This window comes from Varroa jacobsoni, unplaced genomic scaffold, assembly GCF_002532875.2.
Source record: "Varroa jacobsoni isolate VJ856 unplaced genomic scaffold, vjacob_1.0 contig00751, whole genome shotgun sequence".
In the NCBI taxonomy this organism is placed as follows: Eukaryota; Metazoa; Arthropoda; class Arachnida; order Mesostigmata; family Varroidae; genus Varroa; species Varroa jacobsoni.
The window spans coordinates 72958-80634 of record NW_019214519.1 but is presented as its reverse complement, the minus strand read 5'-3'; the positions used below and the strand labels follow the sequence as shown (position 1 = coordinate 80634).

Genomic DNA, 7677 nt, shown 5'->3' with positions numbered 1-7677 from the left:
GTCCAACTGCTTAACTCACGTTAGACCGGAGACACTGAATTTAACTGGAACATGAGGGGACACTTCGTTTTGGTTTTAATTGAAAACACAGTACTAACATCAGAGAAATGGCTACGTGTTATTGTCTACCCCGCAGCTTGTTGAATTACTCAAATGGTAGGCGTATGAGCAGATATACAGGACAATTATGATGCCTACTAGTACTGCAGCAGTTCAAGCTAAAAAGCTTCAGATTTATTGATTTTCTATCAGTGCCTTAAGCAAACGCAAATAATCGCGAAAATTTGGAGCTTTACTTTCAGGTCCGAAGGGCATAACTTGCTTAATTCTGAAATCATCTTTATATTATTGGCGTCTGTTTATTTCAAATGCTGGACCAATACTAACGAGTACTTGAGATAACTCACTATGTGTCCAGTGCTTCAGTTTCGCCTTTTTGATAAGTTTTAATGGTCGCAAAAAAATCAGTATAGATAGAAATTTTCCCTTATAAAAGTTTCTCTAATATATTATTTCTTTCACTGTTTAGTCCCTGTAAAATATTTCCCTATTAAAAATAAATTTTTGAAAAACTTATACGAACCTTCAATATTAGTGTGTTGACAGGTGTTAGTGGTTAAGGATTTTTCATATGAAGTCTTCAACACCAAATCTTATATACGCGGGTTCTGTTGCTTAAAAGTAACAATCTCGAAAGTTATTCTTGTGCACTAAATCGTCACTTTGTCAACGACATTGGAACAGCTTGTTGAGAAAAAATGTTGAAGGACAACGGTACTTGGTATGCATGCCGTGGCGAATGGTCAGAGCGGTCTTGCTGATCAGAAAATATGATGGAAAAAGTGACCACGAAAACGCGCCTATCAGATAGACGGCAACCCGGTCGTTGCACGACTTTTTCCATAACACGCTCCCAAGAAAAAAGTGCCTATGCTAATTCACTGCGGCAGATCGGTGCAGATCGAAGATCAGTGATCTAATCTGATACGCGACGACTGTAGCCAATTCTCCGTAGCTTAGCTTCTCCCCAGAAAGGACAAACTGAGTCCTGGAATTCAGGATTTCTCTTATTTATTCGAAGCAGCCACAAATATAGCGCTCTACAGCGACTGGATGAAAATGTTGTTTGATAAGCAGGGAGAATTCCGGAGGGATAGGAATAAACTTACAGCCGATCCCTTCAATGGAACGACAGAGTCCGGTCAGTCTTAGTCGATTGCTCACCTTTTTTTTTAAACGCAATACTTTTGGAGTCACGGTATACGTTAAACGCATGATATTCGCCTTTTTTAGGCCTTCTGCGACGGCTGCGTTTCTAATATATATAGTATTCACGATAGCCAGCTAATGATTCAGCGAGTCGATGTATCATGCAGGTATGTATACACATGCGCATCGAAGCTGTTATGTAAGCCATGCATCAGATAGGATTGTATATATACGCTATCAGACTTGGCACAGAACATGCCTAGGTGAAATGTGCAATTAGAAAAATATCCCTCATTCACTCAGCTATGTCCAACTATAAAATTTAGCAGACCAAGGCTTTCATCTACATAAAAAAAGAGAGATGGCATCCGCGCTACTAAGACACGGCTTCTGTCTGTCCAATACAATATCATTGATATGAATTGAGTATAGATTCTATACCGATATACTACTTATATTCTAAATGCATTCAGTGCCTGCCTCCATTGAACGACAACAAATTCTCTTTGAGCAAATTAGAAAACTTAGTCCTACCAGTTATTTCAGTCAGCTCTACTGCCACCCTCCAAGGGCCCGTCACTCGATGTCGTCAAAGGTACCAGCCCTAAACGAGCTTTGCGATGATTAAAACCTCGCTTATATTATTGGCGAGAACTGAGAAAAGGAGAGAGTTGAAGGCCAAGCCGATGCGCGTTCACATTCAATACATGAGTTTTCCATTAAGCTTCTACTAATGCTGAAGACGCTGCAAAGTTGCTAGTTCCCTAGAAACCATTTTCTGTAGCTAGACGGTGCCCGTTGACCCGACTACTTACCTCGGTCAGTAGCAAATCGACCGGTATGGGTACTGATGTGAGCGGCATCCTCACGCTCTTCGCGACTGCTCCTAGTGCTAGAGACAGACCGAAGCCATAGAAGTCACAGTAAGGTGCAGTAGTAGGAGGGCACATAGCGGAGATGGACAACCTGTATAAAGCTGCACATCTCAGAAATCGAGGGTCTGCGAGGAGGGTTACTTTATGGTAAAATTGACACGACGTTGCTGGCGTCGAAGTATAAGACCATTCGAATGTATCATCATTGAGAATCAGAAATACAATAAAGCGTCTCCTTTTTTTATCCTCTGCCTTCTTTTTCAAGCCTAAACCCGTTACGTCCGCCGGCTCCGCCGCTCTCGTGCTCAATACCTCATTCAGTATCGCCCCAGTATCCCGCCTAAACTGTTCTTTCCTTACTGGCAGCAATGCACTCGATGTTGGACAGCGAAAACGGACGGAGACTATATTGACGAACATATACACCGACCATCTCTGTATATGTCATTGAGTTAAGGCAATCACCTTTCTCCTTTCCTGAATCTCGTATAATCATTAATGGATAGATGGAATCTTAGTTACTACTGATGGTTTTGTACGGATGGTAGTGCTAATAGCAGCGGCGGAGGGGTGCATAGTTTGGGGAAGAACTCGATGAAGGAAACAACGCGTTCGAAGGAAGCGTGGAAGGCTTTGTTAAACGAGATTGGATCGTTAAGAAATTTTCGACAGACCCTTTAGGACCCTCGAAGGTATAATAGTGTTGCTAGTGGCGGTTGTAAAAGCCGCAAAAGTACTGCTTGAAGGAACGTTTTCTATTTTAGCAGCACTCAAACAGAATTTACTAACATGTGTCTGCTTTTCCTGTGCTGAATACGATTGTAAGGTGACGAGAATAGCTGTCCTAAGAATGGGGGCAATCAACTTTGGCTGATGTTTCATCACAAATCATAGCGCTCATTGCCCCAAAGCTTTTCGCTTCCACATGAACGCAGGCTGTGCTTGGCTCGTAAACAATTGGTACAAAAACTGAGCTGTCCATGGGTTTAGAATCTATAGGCTTATTTGGGTATTTGTTGTATTAACTTATACCTTCATCTTAGCCAGAAAACTAGGAACGAACTAGGGTCAATACGCACTAAACGATAACAATATCTGAAGTGTCATTAACTCATATTAAAACACATGTCATTCGAAGAAAGATTCTATGGTAACACTTGTGTGGAGTATTTATCTAGACAAAATCAATTTTCACAAAATTATCCAAAACACGTGATTCGATCGCAATCCACCGAACGTACACGTGCAGTTATAGACACTCCATACTAGGTCCTTACAGCTGCTCCTCTAATAGCCTATTGTTTACTTCATTTTATAGAATAAGTCTGGAAGCAGTTTAGTATGTCCTGTAAGTATGATTCACGTCCATTGCCTTATCGTTGGAGCACATACACCAATTTGACAAAACAATAGTATACGCTATTATGCCCCTAGTCAACATCTCATGTAGGCTTATGCCATTTCTTATAGCGCTAGCCGAGCATGCTCTACACAGTGCTGGGTACTGTGTAGAGCATGCTCGACTACAGATTTACAGTCCATACGCTTATTTACTACGCTGGTTCTCCCCTGGTACCTATCTAGGCTCGCCGCCCGGCCTCACGTACGTACCTGAAGGCCAGGTGAGCTGTTGGCGCACCGGATTACTGCAGATTCTACAAGCCTCATTTTAACGCATGGGTTTAACATGTATGTGTCGACAACCGACTGGCCAATGACGGCGTTCTAGGATTGTTCTATATTGTTAAGGTTACTATTTGAGCTCGGTATTGCTTGCTCTGCCCATGAACATATACACCCTATCAAAGGAATGGGTATATGCAACTGGTGTTGCACATACCGACGGGTACGCTTTCTCGAAAACGGCGATGTCGTGATTGGTAGTAATACAGGTTCCCGGAGAAAGGAAGGGCGGCCGATTATGTCGCGTTGGGAAGACTACTTCCGCTGCGGCCTGGCTCGACCCTACAGGGCACAACGTTCGACTGCACATGGGTTCGTTGGCACCAGTGTTCTGCGTCTGAAGGTCCAGATGAGTGCCTTAAAACAACCAAGAAAGACATGAACATCTGCATTTGCGTACCGAACGACGGCGAGAAAAGGGGAAAGCAATGCCTTATGGATATGTGCCATAAACTCGCATCTTATCGTAGTGTGAGAATAAATGAGGGAAATCCGTTATTTATTACACCAAAGGTTTAGATTTGTCATTCACGGCGGTTACATATTTACACAAGGTTGAGAAGCCTCTAGGTCCGTGCCGGGAAGGGTTAAGGCTGTGTTGAACAAGTGCTGGCGTACTATATGTGTCCTTTAAAGTGTCATAAATGCTAAAGAGAGCAAGACAATCGGAAGATAAGGATGGCGTTGGCGTCATTTCAGTGGTGCCATGTCGTAATTTTTAAAGCGTTTGTTCTGATTAATGTGTTTTTTCTGAGGGTTGTATAGGCTTTGTTTATATATTTAGCTTACGAATGTCGTTATCAGTAGCGTCAGATAAATTTACTAAAATTTGATAGAGCTGCGAGTTTGTTTTTAAAGATGATTAGCTACACAGATACAGTTCCCCAAGTGTTTGTTCTCGCCTTTATTATTCTGGTTTTATTTAAACATTAACCTTGTTAACCGAATTAAGTTGTTTCTTCTCACTGACAGACTCATTTAGAAGGCTGTAGTGCAGATCCTTTTTTTCGCGCACTATTTTATATTAGCGTATATGTGTGCTCGGTCGTTGATCTGCCTATAATCGTATGAACAGACATCTGTATGTGTCGTTCTATGAGTGCACTGAATTTGTCCTTACCGTGCTGTGCATCTTCTGCACGCAGACGTTCATACCGATATCATTAATTATCCCGTCAATTTCCAATAAGACTTCAATATGGATGGTGTGGAAGTAAGTATCGGTCAGGGACAGCCGCATCCGTGTGTTAACTGTGAACGTCGAAGGTCCGCTCTGATGACCTGACGTTCAGCTGGCGCCTGATGGCTTTGAGTGTGCCGACCCGATCATAATCTGCGAAGCAGCGGGTTCGGCCCAAAGGTAGACGAAAAAAACAAGATTTATGAAGCGTTGACTTTTCAGAGAAATGGGTCTCTCGTTGAAAATAGTGGAAGCTTCCACCGAAGGAGGGTGGGGGTATGTGAGCCACCAGCTTTGTGAATGCTTTCGGAGAAAAACGAATTTTTAAACTTGTTGATTGGACTCATATCATAATTTGGTGCATCTCCTTGGAAGCTAAAAACTAATCAACAGTGGTTCTAATTTTGTCTGCTACCCTGAAATGGGGCCATGGCTATTTTCTGGTGAAATCTCTTCAAATGTCTCGTATTATGATATAATTTAGAGCAATATTACAATGCATAACGAATATACGGCTGGCTCCTACCTTATGCCTATCTGCCTCGAACATTACCTTCCTGGAGTCCTGAGCAATGCATTTAAATTATACGCTAACGTTTTCAGATTAAAATATGCTTTATGAGAATGTGCAGAGAAACTAGGACTTTTCAATTGGATAAATATCGGAACGCCAGTGTTTGTTTATCGGTTAACCTTTTCGCCCCGTAATTGCAGCCTCCTATCGATTAAAAAAACGATTGCCCCTTGATAGGGTCTCTTTAATTTGCAAACCAAATTGACAAGCCTCGCCAATTGCCATGTTTAAAATAATGGTTACTTTTCGCTTTTTTCTGCTGGGTTTGCCGGAACACATCGCCAACATTAGTATGCGCACAACGAAGTAGCATAATGACCCAGCCAACGAAAACCGAGGTCCTGGCAATCGTGTGTCTGTTAATTTAGTTGTGCGCTCGAGACCCAGACAAAGTTGTGGCTAGCTCGCTCTAAGCGAAATTTTCCACAGCCTCGACCAAGTGCGCATAGGGCCCAAACAACTGTTAATGCCACTAATGATCTCCTAGTTCATGGTTCTCCCATTTCTACTGCCAACTCCCAGAAACCATATAAGTTCAGTGTTGACGTGTTTTTCCCGTTTGGCTAGCAATCTCATCTTCAACTTGGACGGTACCTCTTGCCGAAATCGGTTATGTTTGAGTATGTATCTGTGTGTTTTCAAGGGAACCACTTAAAATAGGTAAAAATAGACTACAAGTAGACTCTAAGGTCACGCGTCAATAATATTACAAGACTACGAATGCCAATGTACCTATGTACACAGTAACTGAGTAACTTCTATGTACTATGACCACGTTACATTCTATCGAGGTTAGGCCCCAATCAACGTGATAAATCAATTTTAGTAGGCTTCAGCTTGTACGGCGACAAATACTTCGTACATTTACGAGATTTTCTCCCGGCGATTTTCGTCGTTGTGTTTTTGTCTTTGAACTCCCCATTTCAATGGAACAGCACGTAGGACACCATGCATGGTTGAATGGATACATCTATTCAGCCATTGCATAGGTGGCGATGATCTCAGCCTGCAAAAGAACCTTTTAAACAACGTATACAGAAAAACGAAATTTAGTACCAACTGCTCGCAGAGGAGTGAGAAAAGTACTTCTGCGTCCGTATCAACAATCCCTTATGCTTTTAGAAACTTTTTATATTTAACAACCATAGCAACTAGCTGTACCGTACAAGCAACACGGTTTCGTCTAGCCGGTATAACTTATGGCTTCATTATACCAATCTGTTCTTCGCTTTGTTCTGGGTCACCAACAATGATTTGATGGCGGAACAGGGAATTTCATGTCAGGCGAAGACAATGCCCTGCTGGTGCAAGTCGCCTTGACACCTTGACTGTTCAAATATGCATACGTCCTATCGTTTAAAGGCTATGGGATAAACGCGAATGAAGACTGTCTGTTCTATGGAGCCAATAAGAAAGCTTATGCTAGAACCATAGGCTGAGCAAAGATCAGGTAAGAAGCGATACTCACCGCGTCCCATTCAGTCACGAATTGGCATGATCAATTGATCTTCCCTACTGGTTCTCCGTACGTAGTAATCGCGAACGCCGTGATCGATTTTGTCACTTTAATGAAAACATACTACGCAGAGAAGCAGGTGTATTTGAGTACTGGAGATCTTCACCGGTGTGATACCCATTCCTCACGCATATTTATTATGTCTGTCAATAACATGACCTACCTTATATACTTATGAGGGTATTGATATACTTAATGTCAAGTTTATATCAAAAAAAGAAGAACAGTAGATCAATGACTGTGCAGGACTTCTGTGTAATAGTAATGTTAGCAATGTTTATACTTATAATTATTACTAATATATATAATATAATTATAACATGCATATCTTGCGCAAGCAACGCTTTCATTATCATCCGCAAAGCTCGCTTTATTTAACCCAGTACTTTGATAATTGTTTTTCTTAGCTAAGCGCAATACTGAGCTGACCTAACGCTCATAATCTAGAAAAATCAAGTAAGAACAGTTATTAAGATGGAGATAGAAACAAAGCGCAAGCTGTGGTACCGTAAAACAAGTCAAGACAATTGAAATTAACAATTGCTAAAGTTCGATACTTCTTAAAAAAAACTAGAAGAGTAAAACTTACGGCCGCAACAAAACCCGTTCAGGAAGGTAAACAATAGCGGATAGGATACGC

At 41.7% G+C, this 7677-nt stretch overlaps 1 long non-coding RNA gene across 1 annotated transcript; it reads right to left on the bottom strand.

Annotated features, from left to right (window-relative positions):
• Positions 1–3215: 3215 nt before the first annotated feature.
• Positions 3216–7159, bottom strand: LOC111271547 (uncharacterized). Its single transcript, XR_002686926.2, has 4 exons — positions 6990–7159; positions 6384–6539; positions 4888–5100; positions 3216–4124 (listed from the first exon to the last, which is right to left on the bottom strand). It is a non-coding gene; the product is annotated as an uncharacterized LOC111271547 (long non-coding RNA).
• Positions 7160–7677: the final 518 nt, after the last annotated feature.